The sequence below is a fragment of the Sus scrofa genome, chromosome 15, assembly GCF_054392235.1.
Source record: "Sus scrofa isolate SSC_HxYL_T2T_F1_AM1 chromosome 15, Sscrofa_HxYL_maternal_Yorkshire_Landrace_v2.0, whole genome shotgun sequence".
Lineage (NCBI taxonomy): Eukaryota > Metazoa > Chordata > Mammalia > Artiodactyla > Suidae > Sus > Sus scrofa.
In genome coordinates, this window is record NC_139397.1 from 16,740,341 (window position 1) to 16,754,291 (window position 13,951).

The 13,951-nt window shown below is 40.6% G+C and overlaps 1 protein-coding gene across 4 annotated transcripts in view; it reads left to right on the plus strand.

Annotated features, from left to right (window-relative positions):
* Positions 1-13,951, plus strand: part of LOC106506169 (uncharacterized) — a 241,299-nt gene that overhangs the window by 18,611 nt on the left and 208,737 nt on the right. For all 4 annotated transcript variants that reach the window (XR_014829053.1, XR_014829054.1, XR_014829052.1 and 1 more), the window contains 2 exons: positions 3,834-3,969; positions 5,317-5,400. The gene's annotated coding sequence lies outside the window, so the exon portion shown is untranslated. The remainder of the gene's footprint in view (positions 1-3,833; positions 3,970-5,316; positions 5,401-13,951) is intronic.

Sequence of the window (13,951 nt, forward strand, 5' to 3'; positions counted from 1 at the left end):
TACAAAATACTTTCTAATTTCCCTTTTGAATTCTTCTTTGATCTATAGGTAATGAAGGAGCGTGCTATTTTTTCCCCCAAATATTTGGAGATTGTCTGGATATCATTCTGGTTTTGATTTATATTTTAATTCTTTTGTGGTCAGAGAATACACTGTGTATGACTTCAGTCCTTTTTAATTTATTGAGATTTATGTTAAAAACCAGAATATTATCTCTCTTGGCAAATGTACCATGTGCCTGCTGTAGATAGGTGGAATGTTCTATAAATGTCAGTCAGGTCAGATGGGTTGGGACTGGTATTCAGGTTTTCTGGCTGATTTTCTGCCTACTTGATCTATCAATCATTGAGAGAAGTGTGGTGTAATCTGCAACCATAATTGTGGGTTTGCTTGTTTCTTCTTATAGTTCTATCAGTTTTTGGCTTCATGTATTTTGAAGCTTTGTTATTAGTTGTATAAATGTTTATAGAGTTGGCACTCAACTGTTTTTGATCTGTAGAACTTCTTGTTCCATTAGACTTGCAATTTCTTGCTATAACATGCTCTAAAGACACATATTCATTTAAAAGTTTATAACAGTGCATAAGAGGAGGGAGAAGATCTTTGGAAAAGATAAATTGGCTGAGAGGTTGCCAGAACCAGAAAGATGATATCCCATTGTACTTGTGTCTTTCTTCAGCTCATTTCATTAGAACTCTAACATGTAATTCCAAAATAATTCAGAGGTATCGATATTTACCTTTCAAATATTTAAATTAGTGATTTGCTGTCTAACTTAATTGCATGCTAGCTTTACCTAGGGAATTTTTCAAGACTTATGGTGCTAATGCTCGGGTTCTACTTCAGGCCAAGTAAACCAGCATCTTTGGAAATAGTATGAACACTTGATGGTGATGCTTGTATACTTAATTTTACGTCCTTTCAAGAGGCACATAATATCAAGTCCTATAATGAATGATGCTAAGTTTCATCACCAAATTAAATGGAGGTTCCCAGGCTATGGGTCGAATCAGAGCTGTAGCCGCCAGCCTACGCCAGAGCCATAGCAACATGGGATCTGAGTTGCGTCTGCAACCTGCATCACAGCTCATGGCAACGACGGATCCTTAACCACCTGGGAGAGGCCAGGGATCAAACCCATGTCCTTACGGAGGCTAGTAGGGTTCGTTACCTGATGAGCCACAGCAGGGACTCCCCAGCTTTCTTTTAGTGATCATTAGCATGGCATATTTTTTTTCCACCCTTTTACTTTTAACCTACTAAGTCTTTATGTTTAAAGTGATTTTCTTACAAACAGTGTAGAGTCAGGTCTATTTTATCCATTTTATCCATTCAGATCATCTCTACCTTTTAATTGGAATTTTTATTTTACTATTGATATGGTTAGGTTTAAAATCTACAATCTTGCTATTTGTTTTCTGTTTGTCCCTTTTTCTTTTTTTCCTTCTTTTTCTGCACTTGGATTTTTTTATGACCCTATTTTATCTCCCTGGTTTTTATTTATATATATCTTTTTGTTTTATTTTTTGAAGATTTCTTTAGGGTTAACACACCCTACCTTGAATCTATATAATACTATTTTACATATAAAAACCTTAACCAAAGAAGTTTTATTTTTCCCCTCCCAGATTTTGTGCTATTATTACCACACATTGTATTTCTACCTGTATTAAAAACCCCACATTATATTATTTTTGTTTAGTCAATTATTTATTAAAATATATAGGTAATAAGATGTTATATGCTTACCCATACAGTTACCAGTTTTGGTATTCTTCATTTCTTTGTGTTGATCCATCATATTTCTACCTTGTATCATTTTCCTTCTGTCTAAAAGACTTCCTATTATATTTCTTGTACTGATGTCTACTGGTGATGAGTTCCTTCCACCTTTGTATATCTGAAAGAAAAAGCCTTTATTTTTCTAAGACATTTTTGTCGTGTATAGAATTCTAGATAGACAAGGTTTTTTTTTTTTTTTTTTTTTTAGCACTTTAAGAATGTTTCTGTCTTCTCACTTGAATTTTTCTTGTGAGAAATTTGTTGTCATCCTTATCCTTAGTCCTCTGTATATGATGTGTCTTTATTCCCTGGCTGTTTCTAAGATTTTATCTTTATCATTGGCTTTGACTATTTTTATTATTACATGCCTTGGAGTAGTTTCATTTCTGTTTCTTGTGCTTTTCTTTGAGCTCCTTGCATTTGTGATTTTATAGTTTTCACAAAATTTGGAAAATTTTCTCCTGTTATCCCTTCAAATATTTTTTTTTGTCTCCTCCCCTGCTTTTCAGGGACAATATATACTTATTAGATTGCTGGAAGTGTTCCCCCAGCCCACTGAAGCTCTGTTCACAACTTGAATCTTTTTTCCCCCCAGTCTTTCATTTAGGATAGTTTCTGTTTGTCTTCAGATGCATTAGCCTTTTCTTCCGTAATGTGTGAAATGCTGTTAATGCATCCTGGTATATTTTTCACCTCAGACATTATAGTTTTCATCTCCGGGGGTTCAGTTTGCATCTTTTTCATGTTTACTTCTCTCATAATCTTTAGACATTCCTCTAGCATTTTAAACATATGGAAAATGGTTATAATAACTGATTGAATGTCCTTCTTTACAAATCCTATAATCAGTGTCAGTTCTGGGTTGGTTTTGATTCATTGATTTTTTTTTTTTCTCTTCATTTTGCTTTTTTGCATTCCTGGTAATGTTTGACTGGGTACTATAAATGGGAATTTTCCTTTTTTTGGTGCTAGATATTTCAATTTCTTTTAAGATAAATAGACTTGAACTTTGTTCTGGGGTATAGTGACGTTAACTGTAAACAGTTTGATCCTATCAGGTTTTCCTTTTAAGCTTGGTTAGGTGAGATCAGAGCAGAGTTTAGTCCATGGCTAACTTTTCCCACCATTGAGGCAATATCCTTCCATATGCCTGAGGCCCTGTGAATTACGGGGTCTACATGGTGAAAAGGGGCACCTTTCCAGCCTTTTATGATCCCTGCTGATTGTTCCCACTGGTACTTTCAGGTGGTTCTTTGCCAGCCTTGAGTAATTTCTGCCCCTGCAAGCACTGATCCGTACTCAGCTGACTATGGAGGGAACCCTTCAGAACTAGAGTTTTTTTCTCTGTGCAGCTGTAACCTCTCCAGTACTCTGGCCTTCCCTGACTCCCAGCTCCATTTCCTCAACCCAGGGAAACTACTAGGCTCAACCAGGAATCCCCCTTCCCTGTACCAAGATTGGAAACAAATGAAGTGAACCCTACAATTGCCCCCAGTTTCTTGGTTAAAAAGATCTGTAAACTCTTTCTAGGCAATAAGGCTGGGCCTCAGGAAAACCCACCACACTCCAGGATCAGGCTTCTTCATTCTTCCATCCTCAAGTGCCAATTCCCATCTGATTCTCTTTCAGGGAACATAGCCCAGTCTCTTGATGCCCTTAGCACAGTATTTCCCATAGTGTAATCCAAAGAATACTGGTGATCCCTGGTAGTCCATCAGGTCAGTTGCTGGCACCTTACCAGTTTCAGATGAAAAACAGCACCCAGGCCATTTTGTTCCCATTCACTCCACAAATTGGAGATGTACAATTAAGTATGACTTTTGCAGAAATCCTGCTATCTGTAATAAACCCAAGCTTACCATGAAACCTCTGTTGGAATAGGTGCCAAAGGAAATGAAATGAGACAGAGTCTAAGAAAAGACTAGTGTATGAGCAAAGTCTTTGGTGGTCTGTTTTTGGTAGCATTGGGCATTAACTAATGAGAACTCTTTCAGAGGGCTGCCACAGTCTCCTGTAACTGTGCTACTTATTTTGCTCTTTGTTTTCTTTAGCTTCCCCAATGAACAGAGTGCAAAACAGCTGAAGAAGGATCCTCATTACTCAAAAGACACGTTGACACACCTCTGGGCTTTGAGCCTGTGAGAAGGGCCCAGCTCTCTGCCACTTAAAGTAGCAACATGGTTGATGGTAAGTGAAATCATGTAATGAAATCTACTCCTTTGAAAAGCCCCCCGGCATTAGTCCCCAAGAACATTGTTAGATATTTTAGAGAAAGCTATGAAACATTTTTAAGAGAGAAGAATGAGTTTAGTCAGTGGGAAGCTGTCTGGTAAAAGCTTAAATTCGCACCTCTTTTCCCATGGTAACCCTTCCCAGGAACACTCAAATCCCACCTAACATGTTATAGAAATACTGGTATATTCCTTTTTGTCCAGACATTAAGGTAACTAATAGGATCTGATATTAAGAATCATAAACTGCCTGCAGAGCAATGCAATACAACCAAGAACAAAACACTGCCTAAGAGCTTTCTCCTCAGTTCCCTAACAAAGCTGTGCCACAGTGGCCCCTTTGTAACTGCTTTTGCCTTTTTAATCTATCCTGTGCAATTAACACCTATCCTACCCAACTCTGTTCTCTGTACTTGACTCTTTAGTACTTTATTTTGACAGTATAAAATATAGTTAATTATCACATTGTCTTCTCACTAATTACTATTTGAGATTATTTTGTTTCCCCAGCTAAATTTTGAATATCTTATGAACAAAAAGTATTGAAACTCTTTGGCACACCGTGTTAACTAGAATAGGCCTTAGCACATAATAAATATAGAGTTGTACAATCAATAATTACTTGACATTTAGGTTTAAACTACTCATCCAAAGTAGACAAAATTGGGTTATTTCTTAGGTTTTTTTTTTCCCCCATAAGATTAAATGTAGCCTCAGAGACTCTGCAGAATATTAGACTATTTGTCATGAAATCTTTTTTTTTTCCTTTTAAAAGTCCATTTTAGAAAACACTGGTCAGGAAAGTACATTATCCTCAAAGAGATGGTGACATCATAGGAAAGCAAGCTAAAATGGACTTTTGCGTAGAAATTAAATTGTTTTAGTTTTGAGTTCTTAAATTGGATTGATTTAAGAAGGATACAACCATTTCTCAGGCCTGTGTAGAAAAGTTAAGTTTGGTGCAGGTGGAAGGCTTAACCATACAAAGAGCAAGACCAGGTCAAAGGTCTTCCCAAGAAAGAGGCTTCCTCACTCTGCCTGATGAAACCCTCTGTGTCTGTCAGTACCGTCAAAGCACAGAGAAGCGCACAGCCCCACACAGGCCCCTGGTTCTTCCTATCAGCTCTGTGATTAGAGACCAGATCACCAAATTACAGGCAGATGACCTCAGTTGCTGACTGAATCTGTCGGGGCTCACTGTTTAGTGTTTTTGAACCCTTTCGTGAAAGACCAGAGTCTCTTTCCTTCCCTTCCTGTCTGGTTTGCATCACTGACAAATTCCATTTCTCCTCTCTTGAAAAAGACATTCTTCTTTGGCCCGCTCCCTGTGAGAGAACACAAACCACTCCAAGATGAGCTGGAATGCAGCCTTCATCATAGGACGATGGTAAGTAGTCGAGATAAAACACCCAGTAAAGCAAGTGGAAAGAGAAAAAGGCAGAACGAATGTGTACCTTCTTATGGAGCAGTGCTCTCCATCCATCAGCTGAAAAGGAAAGCTGGTACATGGCTTAACGTTTTCATTAAAATGCAGTAGGCCATCAGGAAGTCAGATTTGCACCAACAACAATGAGATATTTTTCTTACAGTTCCTTTTCCCTGAACAGCCTTGCTGTGGGCTTCAAAGTTCTCTCTCTGACCACATTCAGTGAAGTCGCCTTTTTCTCTTCTCTTTGATTGAACCCGGAGCTTTGGGAAGGGCAGTGAAGTAAGCCGAAATGAAATTGCCAAACTTATGGTTCTCAAGTAAATGAGATTTTCTCCAATGCTTACCAACTGTCACCAGGTCAGATGGATTTTTCCGCTTGAAGTCCCTTGATGCATTAATTTCTCTGCGTCTTATGGTATCCTTCTGAAAGCAACCCCAACAGCCATAAAAACATAAAAAGAAAATGCATAGCATAACCGGTGCACAAAAGGACAGTAAGAAATAAAAAGTGAGGAGAGGGCAGGGAGAAAGGTCTTTAGACAAGCACGCTGTTTGCTTGGTTTTCAACTCACACAGGGCAATTCACACAGTGCTCTACTCAGACCTACCAGGAAGGGCATGATGTGCTGGGTCTGGGTTAGCCGAACACAAAATCCTAAAAGGCAGCTGCATCTTCTCTTCTCTTGATTCAACTAGTGCAGTGACTTTTTAGAAAAAACCTTTTGAAGCAGTAAGACCACAATATATAAAACGGCTGACAGTGGAGCCGCACTGGCTGAGTTGGGGTCTCATGAGCAGGGCTTCCACCCCACAGGAGCAGCCCATGCAAGCTCCCAGCAGGGGTAGGGTCAGAGGCACGAAAAGCACTTTTATAGAGGGTTTTAGCCATCCAGGAATTGGCAACCCAGGATTTCATTTCTTTGAATACAGATGGCTAACATCTAAGCTAGAGGGCACGAAAGACATGCTCCCTACTGCAGTCTCTTGTTTCTTATTCACTCTGGTTTCTTGGGCTAAAAATCAGTATCAGTTTTAATAGATGCTACAGTCTTCTCACCTACGTCTCACTGCCCTCATCATTCTTCCTTCAGGACACATTTCAGCATATGTTTATTGACTGCCTCTAGTGTCCAAGGCACAAGACACTATCTGGTATTAAAAATATAAATGAGGGGAGTTCCCGTCGTGGCTCAGTGGTTAACGTATCCGACTAGGAATCATGAGGTTGTGGCTTTGACCCCTGGCCTCGCTCAGTGGGTTAAGGATCTGGCATTGCTATGAGCTGTGGTGTAGGTTGCAGACTCTGCTTGGATCCCATGTTGCTGTGGCTCTGATGTAGGCCAGCAGCTATAGCTCCAATTAGACCCCTAGCCTAGGAACTCCATATGCCACAGGTGTGGCCCTAGAAAAGACAAAAAGACAAAAAAAAAATACATACATATATATATAGAGAGAGAGATATAGATATAGATATAGATATATAGATATATAAATGAGGGCAGTAGTGGTAACAGCAGCAATAATAGCAGACAATTCTATAGCATTTAAGTGCCAAGTACTGCTGTAAGCACTTCACATGTATTGTCATTCAATCATCTAAACAACATTCTAGAAAAGATATTATTATTTCTAATTTGCAGATGGAAAAACTGAGGCACATAGAGATTAACAAATTTGGCTAAAGTAACGTCTCTAACGAGTGGCAGAACTGAGATTTGAACCCATGCAGTCTGGCTCCTAATCTGTACTTTTAGAAAAGTTTCTCCTTCTAGGGCTTTCAAAGTCCATCTCCTTTGACTGTAGACAATGAATACATGAGAAAGGCTGATGACATTTGGGGACAGCTGTAAGCACACTGGGAGCTTTCTTACTGCAACAGGACAGAGGACCATGGGAGGAAGTCAGATATCATACCAGTCAGGCAGGCAGGGGTTTACTACAAATGTGACATAGCACACCCATCACTATGTGAAGCCTGAGACTTACAAATTACATAAAACACTTGAATTCTAGTCCAAATGAATGTGCATTCTCTGTTTTCTGGAAAGGAGTGATGTCAGAGTTACATGTCAGCTGATATATCTCTAGTGCCTCTATAATTCATACTCTTCCATCTTTCTTAATTTTGCAAATGTTTATTTAACAATGACATTCTTTTTTTTTTTTTTTTTTTAATGGTTGCACCTGCAGCATATGGAAATTCCCAGGCCAGAGATTGAATCTGAGCCATAGCTGCCACCTATGCTATAGCTATGGCAACGCTGGATCCTTTAATCTTCGGCACCAGGCTGGTATTGAACTGACACCTCTACAGCGATCCAAGCTACTGCAGTTGGATTTTTAACCCCCTGTGCCACAATGAGAACTCCAAACTTTGACGTTTTTTATCTTTCCCCTGAACAAGCACTGAAGTATCTGGGGATGGAATATGAGCCAGTTAAAAGTTATTGCAGGTCCAGAGAATAAAAGTATATTCCATATTCCTACTCAAACTCAGAACTTCATGCCATCTGGGACTAGAAAGTTAACCAAGTAGGGAGTTCCCTTTGTGGCTCAGTGGCTTAAGAACCTGTCTAGTATCCATGAGGTTTCAGGTTCAATCCTTGGTCTTGCTCAGTGGGTTAAGGATCTGGTGTTGCCACAAGCTGCAGGTGTTGCTATGGAGTGGCCATGGTGTAGGCCAGCAGCTGCAGCTCTAATTCGACCCCTAGCCTGGGAACTTACATGTGCCACAGGGGCAGGCGTGAAGGAAGGAAGGAAGGAAAGAAGCCAGCCAGCCAAGTAGAGGAGTAGATAGTTATTTATTATTTAGCACAGTACATTTGATATTGTAGAATATTGTTGGTAGGCTGATTGTTCTGAAACAGAGATACTTAAATAAACTCTCCATCCAACCCTTGACGAGACACATATTTCCCATTCCCAACTCCTTTATCTCTTGTCTACTTCTACTGTGGAGAGTCGGAAAGTTAAATATTTATTTTACCCACTTCCCTTGCATAATGTGTATATGATGATGAGATTCTGGCCAATGCAGTTTAAGTGGAGGTCTGTTAGAGGGGTTCTGGGAGAGATTTTGCATTTCTGATTAAAAAGAGGCAATTGCAGTTGGCATCATCCTCTTCTCCTTTCTTCCTGACATGAATGGAAGGCCTGTCTGGAGCAGCAGCATCCTCTTGTAAGCAGGAGGAAATAACTATGAGGACAAAAATGATTCAAAGACATTGGATACAAAATGGCATTGCAGGGCAGTTGAAAAGAACAACAGGGTTTAACCTCTAGATTTGTTGTTATGTTAGATACTATTAGGCTACTGTTTGTTAAGTAATCTGTTCTTACAGCTAATATATAGGAATCATAGAAAACCCATAGTTATCTCATACCTCTCATTTCTCAGTTAAAATCAGTGCTTTGTAAAATAATAGCAATGTGATTATATAAGGAACCAGTATTTTTTCCAGAATGACTTTAACATGTCTCTTCAGAGAAATTAATATTGCCATCTCAACTGACATACAGGAACAGTAAGTCTACTTCCATTCTTACCCAGCTTGGATTCCATTTTCATCATTACAATCCGTGGTGAAAGACCTTCCTCTCTAACCTCTATTCCCACTCTCATACTCAGTTGGCAAAACCCCAGCAGTGGAGAAATCCAACCATCCCCTCTCCTGGTGGGCAGCCGAGCTGCTAAATGTTGTATACTGGTTTCACATTAGGTTCATATTTATACACCTCAAATGGGCCCTCAATTTGCCCCCATATCTAACGACATTTCTTTTGGGCTTACTTTCCCCCTCTCAGGAATGGCTTTTATGCCCTCTTTTCTCTTCTCCATTTTCTCATTTAAAAACATATCCCTTTTTGCTCCCCCCTGTGGTACTCAAAGTGGTCTTTGGATCACCAGAATCAGCATTACCTGGGAAACTACTAGAAATGCAGAATCTCAGCACCGCCCCCCCCGCCCCCCCCGAATTGGAATCTACCATTTAACAAGCTCCCTGGGGGGTTTACATGCTCACAACCACCAGCGTTTAGAAAGCATTACTCTTAACTTTATCCCTTCTTAAGAGCTTAGTTCACTTTGTCATTCTCATTCTCCTAAATCCTCATTTACTTTCCCCCTAATTTCTTAATCCCTATCAGTAAATACTATCCAGTATTTCCTAGCTGAGAAAATCAAAACACTCCAGAGCCCACATTTTTTTTTTCCCCCAGGGACTACTTCCTTTTCCTGCTTCTCTTTACTAAGGGCTTCAATTAAATCTCCACAATTGCTGTCTCCACCTCCTTCTCTCTCCTTCCCTCCTCGACCCAGTCTGATTTTTGTCCCTTCCATTCCACCAAAACCACCCTTGTCAAGGTCATCCATCACCTCCATGTAGCAAAACCGAGTGCTCTCTTTTCTGATCTTTGCTTCTAGATCTCACAGCTGAGCTCTCCTTTGTCTCCATCCTTAGCAGCTGCTCCACAATCCCTTTTGCCAACTTCCTTTCCTTCACCACTGATGTTTGTGGTTCCTAGGGCCTCTTTTCTACCTTTCCTCATGTGTTCTCATCCTGTTGCATGGCTTAAATAGCACCAACATGCTGACATTTCCCAGGCTTTGAATTTCAGCTGGTACATTTACCTGCCATAGGATGTCTCTAAGTGGATCTCTCATAAATATCTCAAAATTGTCCTCCTTAAAACTGAACTTTTGATTTCTCTCCTCTCAAAAACTTTTTCCCCCCCATCTTCTCCATCTCAGTAAATGGTACAACCATCCATCTGTTGATGTAATCTGGGGGCTTAGGAATCATTCTTGATGCCTTCTTCCCTCACCCCCTACAACATATCAATCAATGAACTGTCTCTTTTACTTCCAAAATATATCTCAAATCGTTTTCCATCTCATCATCTCTCCATTTCATCACCCTAGCCAAGCCACCTCCATCTTTCACTGCAAAAGCCTTTTAACTGGGCTTCTTTCTTTATCATCTCGCCTCCTCTCCTCTATTCTCCATGTGGAACCAAACTAGTCTTTTAAATATATAAATCTGATTAAGTATCCTACCTGTGTAGGACTCTTCAATGGCTTCTCATTGTATTCAGAATAAGTTAAATGTCTGTGAACTGCACCACATGCCTCCTGCCTCCCTCCCTGCCATCCTGTCTCTCTCCCTCTGTGCTCAGCTTCCCTTTACTTTTTTTGAAAACTTTTTTGGGGCCTTTTGCACATCCAGGAGCAAACTGTTCTCTTCGTGGCTCCTTCTAATCCTTTAGGAACCAGCTTAGATGTCTCCTCTAAAGACCACTTCCTTCATGACCATATTTAAATGCACTCCCTCACATGTTCCCTTTACTCTCTACCCTGCACTTTTTTTTTTTTTTTCTCAAACTCAATTCTAGACAGTGTTAATGAGCGGGTTTTAACTAGGCATCAAGACGGCTGTGGTATGTACCAAGGGGTGAGCACCGCCTCTTGCTGGGGGAAGGGCACTGGAGGAAGTAACTCAACGGGACTGGACTGGACTGGCGCTCTCCCATGCAGGGTGTCACTGAGGGCTGGAAGCACTGGTGTTGGCCAGTATGTACTCCATCCTTTTCCCACTGGGGCCAGTAAACAAGACCATATTCTTTTGGATGGGGTAGGCTTTCCACACATGGAGAAGGCATTCTACTGTCACTGGCCTAGGTTGCTTCTGGAACAGGAAATAAGGCTTGAAGAGGTAGACTTTAGGCTGGAGGAACTAGAAATTGCATCCCTTCTATGGACCTTGGCTCTGAGGGCTGGACATACCTGCAGAACTTGGAATGGCCTGGCATTTTCCTCACTGGGCTGGTGGGCTGTGAATAAAGCCAGCCCCCACACACTTATGCTCTTCTCTCAGTTATGGTTCGAGATGAAGAGAAGGACCTTCTCTTGGGTTTGAGAAGGAATGGTAAAGGGAAGAGCAGTCTCCATTGTTCATTACAAGGCCAGATTTGTGTTTGATGCTGGCTTGAGGGATACAGAGCCCTGGAACTTCAAAAAACATGATGAGGCAGTGGGACAAGGAATAAAAATGCTAGCGACCCTTAGAGGGACTATTTCTGAGCACTGGTGACAGAGAACTCAGCAGGACAAGAATCTAGACCCTCTCATTCACAACTCATTACTTAATGTATGTGAAATTATATTTCTAGTCATAGGCTAGACATTCTCTCATTTAAAGTGACATTTCTTGACTTATAACTGGCATTTCACATTTGTGTTTTAGTCAGAAATCTTTTATGTGATATGACAGAAAGCAACTCAAAATAGCTTATGCAGAAAAGGGAACTTCCTGGCCCAGATACCTGAGGAGGAGTGACTAGGAGCCTGGGACCCAAGCTGTCAGGGGCTCAATGCAGCCCCCTCTCCTGGCTTTGCTTTTCTCTGTCCTGGTTTCATTTTGAGGGAGACTCCCCCTGGCTGAGATAATACTGACAGAGATAATACTTGCCAGTCCTAAGTTTTACTCTCACAAAATTTCTGAAGAGGACTCTGATTAGCTTAGCTTAGGTCACATGCTCACACTTGAACCAATCCACATGCAGGCTAAAGGGATGGGCCAGGCAGAGCTGGGTACCAGAGGAGGTGAGACCATGTGGTCAGTCAGCATCACCAAATAGGGGAGGGGCAGCTAGCTCCTGAGAGGAAAAGATGCCAAAATGATAAAAATAAACCTTTTTGGTTTTTTCAGAGAAGAGCATATAATTAGTTTGTAATATAACCAAAGGCCTTTACCAGTGGAAAGTTAAGATGATACACAGATATGCAAACACAAATACTGAGGAGCCATTAAGAAGAAGGAAAAATTTTAGGGGCAAAAAAGAAAAAAGGATCACAAAAAGCAGAAAAGGTAAGAATGTATTGACACCAAAGTAATCAAAGAACCAAACACACAACTGAAAAATATACCATAGAGTGTGTGGCTCCTCATAGTTTCTGGGAGGCATAGAAATGATTCCTAGAGCTTAAGCCCTGGGATATACAGCCCATGACAACATCATCCCTCCAGCTCCAAGGGAGGAAGGAAAGCTATTCACAGACTGGAATTTGAGATAACAGAAGAAAAGTCGTGCATATGGAATTCACAGATTTTTAATTTGCTCTCTATTTTATGTCCTGAAAATTACATTTCTGTGCAGGATATCCATATTTTAAAATATTCATAGAAGTTCTGGGAAAGGAAAGTGGGCCAAGAGCAGCTACCAGTGGTATTTATATATGATCAAATGAGCCTAGTATTTTGCATCTATTACCCAGGGTGGCCACAGACAGAAAGACAGACTCTGCATGTTGGTGATGATCTTGAGACATAGTTTGGTGAAATCTTGCCAAAAGTTTTAAATAAGGCCCCAAACTGCTACCTCACCAGTCAGTCTCTGGAACAACAGCCTGGCTGTGGAATCCTGCTACAGATGAATCCTGTTCATGCTGGGATGAAGCAGGTTTCAGAGACCAGAAATCATCCAGTAGCAAGCAGGATTCACTGCTGAATCCCTTAAAAATAAGAGAGGACGTACAAATCGGGAGGGGTATACAGAGAATGAGAGGGGTTTTAGAATGTATTGCCACAGGTACCTTATTTTTTTGCAAAGAAACCTGAGGAAATTAACATAGCAACACAGTAGGCATGAGACTCAGGTGGCACATCGTCATGTGACAGAAGGGTGGCTTTACCAAAGCTAAAAATCAACCAGGCTTTCCCTGAAGGGCCAGCAGAAAGATGAATTTTATTTTCAGCATTTCCATTCATCACCTTTCTATCACAATCCCCTGATCTCTTACCTACAGCCATCTTCATCTACAGCATCTACAGTGCTGGATTTTTCCTGGTCAGCAGCTCTTTCAGCTGACATAACATCTAGCAATGTGAACAAGAGCAAAAAGTCTGGAATCGGTGAGGAGAATCCACGGTGTATGTGAGTGACGGAAAGGAGAAAAGTAGAGTACAGGTGTCTCTCTCAGCCAGCCCCTTGGGGGACTAATCAGTTCCGCAAGAAATCATCAAAACTGTTTCACTGAAACTTAAATACCAGCCGTCATCACCGTTAAATCATTTTCTAGGCACCACTCATCTTTCAACTTCAAGAGCTAGGTCACTCTTATCACTTGGTTCTGAAAATATAATACTAATAAATACCACACCTTGCAGACTCAGTTTAATCAGCCCTATTTGGAAATAGCTGTTAACAAATTCTGCATAATATAATTAAATGCCCAAACACTATATTTAAGAAACATCAAAATGATCACTTATGCTGATGGGAGTTGGGAAATTCCAAATTTAGAATGTCTAGTGGTGCTGCAAAAATAAGATTCTCCATGAGGACTGCGAATTGGAATGCGAATTAGTATGGTTCCCATTTCATTAACTGTTATGATCCATAAAGCGTAGAGGAGGCAGGAGCTCAGGAAGGCTTGGAATCTGGTTCAACACTACCTCCCTTAATGACTCCAATCTTCAAACACTGAATTTGGTGTTGTGTTTCAGAAGCT